Below are 2,890 nucleotides of genomic sequence, written 5' to 3' on the forward strand. Positions count from 1 at the left end.
ATTGTGAAACCTGGCCCCACCTTATCATGCGAATTCCTGAGGTCAGATGGCCCAGGATGTGAGTGGGCGTTAAGGCGTCTGGGAAGGGATCTCAAAACTGGATTATAGATGGCAGAGAGTTGGTGTCGTAAACCCCCGCCTCTGTTCAAAGATGGTCGCTCACAGTGGACATAGATGGCTTCTTTCACTCCTCTTTCAAACCATCTGTCCTCTCTGTCCAAAATGTGAACATTGGCATCCTCGAAAGAGTGTCCTTTATCCTTAAGATGCAGATGGACTGCTGTGTTGTGCCATGCGCTTGTGAAGTGGCTGTTTGGTCTCTCCAATGTAGAGGTCTGGGCATTCCTCGCTGCACTGTACAGCATACACCACATTGTTAAGTCTGTGTTTTGGCGTTTTGTCTTTCGGGTGAACCAGTTTTTGTCTGAGCGTGTTGCTGGGTCTGAAATGCACTGTTTTACCAGCTGATACGGGAAGGTGCACCGTGGTCCTAAACACTACAGATTACCATACAAAGATCACTACTCTCCTCAGTGACAACAATACCTACGAAGCCCTAAAGCGAGACCCCACAAGCAGCTACAAAAAGAAAGTTATAGCTTGCCTTCAAGACTTTGAAAAGGACAAAATTATTGACCGCCTTACATATCACCGCCTTTACCCAGGGAATGCCATACCCTGCATCTATGGACTTCCTAAGATCCACAAGGAAGCTGTCCCACTCAGACCCATAGTCAGTAGCATAAACTCAGCCACTTACAACATTGCTAAACACCTTGCTACCATCCTCGCGCCTCTTGTGGGGAACACCCCAGACCACATCAAGAACTCCACCGACTTCACCGACAAGGTCCAGAAACTTACCCTGGATCCAGATGAAACCATGGTGTCCTTTGATGTAGTCTCTCTCTTCACTTGCATACCCACCACGGAGGCAGTGGAGACTGTCAGAAAACGACTACAAGAAGACAGCTCCTTGGAGGACAGGACCAACTTCACACCCGATCAGATCTGCACACTGTTAGACCTCTGCCTCACCACTACATATTTCAAATACAACGAAGGCTTTTACAGACAAAAACATGGCTGTGCCATGGGCTCCCCCGTGTCACCTATTGTAGCCAACCTTTACATGGAGGAAGTAGAAAGGAAGGCTCTTGGCTCTTTCAAAGGAAGAGTACCCAGCCACTGGTACAGATATGTGGACGACACCTGGGTCAAAATCAAGACACAAGAAGTGGAATCCTTCACTGCGCACATTAACGCTGTGGATAAGAACATCAAGTTCACCAGGGAAGACACAAAGGACAACTGTCTGCCTTTCCTGGACTGCGCTGTGCACATTGAAGAGAACGGCAAACTCAACATCGAAGTTTACCGGAAGCCCACACACACGGACCAGTACCTCCTCTTTGACTCCCATCACCCTTTGGAACACAAACTTGGAGTACTTAGGACCCTACACCACCGGGCAGAACATGTTCCCTCTAAGCCTGAAGGGAAAAAGAAGGAACACACACATGTAAAGGAAGCACTCAAAACGTGCGGCTATCCTAAATGGGCGTTCTTAAAGTCAGCAAAGAGGCACAGAAAAGAAGACCAGACACCAGCGAGGGAGGATAAGAAGGACAGACGCAACAACATTGTCATCCCCTATGTAGCCGGTGTATCAGAAAAACTCAGGAGAGTTTTCTCCAAGCATGACATCCTGGGCATTTCAGACCCAGCAACACGCTCAGACAGAAACTGGTTCACCCGAAAGACAAAACTCCTAAACACAGACTTAACAATGTGGTGTATGCTGTACAGTGCAGCGAGGAATGCCCAGACCTCTACATTGGAGAGACCAAACAGTCACTTCACAAGCGCATGGCACAACACAGAAGAGCCACCTCCACAGGACAAGACTCAGCAGTCCATCTGCATCTTAAGGATAAAGGACACTCTTTCGAGGATGCCAATGTTCACAGTTTGGACAGAGAGGACAGATGGTTTGAAAGAGGAGTGAAAGAAGCCATCTATGTCCACTGTGAGCGACCATCTTTGAACAGAGGCGGGGGTTTACGACACCAACTCTCTGCCATCTATAATCCAGTTTTGAGATCCCTTCCCAGACGCCTTAACGCCCACTCACATCCTGGGCCATCTGACCTCAGGAATTCGCATGATAAGGTGGGGCCAGGTTTCACAATGAACACACCCGAAACTCTGGCTGATTGGGACCCACACCCAGTTTCACACCTTGGCTCAGGCGATTAGAGGATCATCAGGGGGTCCTTTTGTCCCTCTGTGGGGGGTTACTCCCACTAGGTTATATCTGGGACTCTCCACCATTTGACCTTAGAACTGAAGAAGCTTCTCAGATGAGAGGTGAAACGTCTTCAAGCAACTTAAAGAAGTCCAGACGCTTTTCTTTGCAAGCTCCTTTGACTACGATGACCTGGATGACTGAGAACCTTCACAGACAACCCAGATTATACACGATACCAGGTGGGTATCCTTACTGCTAAAAACCAGCCCTGGAATGGCACGGCTACAGCTGCAGCCTGTCTGCAGCTCAGGACACAAGCATTTCACTGCATGTTCACTATATGTTATACTGTGTATGTGACAAATTAAAAAAAAGTAATTGTAATTGTATTGATGAATAGGTTGTGGGTTTGATCCCTGGCTGTTCAAGTCCTAAGCTACAGCCCGGGTGGCTTAGGAGTTAGATCAGTTCTGCTAATCAAAAGGTTGGTGGCTTGCCAAATATCCTGGGGCAAGATATTAACCCTGATGTATCCATCGGAGTGTGAATGTTAGACAGAAAGCACTAAAAGTGCTTTATAGATGCTTCGCTTAAGTGCTCCAGAAGAGTAGAAAATTATGTAAGAATCAGTCCATTAAC

The sequence above is a fragment of the Rhamphochromis sp. 'chilingali' genome (genome assembly GCF_963969265.1).
Source record: "Rhamphochromis sp. 'chilingali' genome assembly, chromosome: 2".
Classification (NCBI taxonomy): Eukaryota; Metazoa; Chordata; class Actinopteri; order Cichliformes; family Cichlidae; genus Rhamphochromis; species Rhamphochromis sp. 'chilingali'.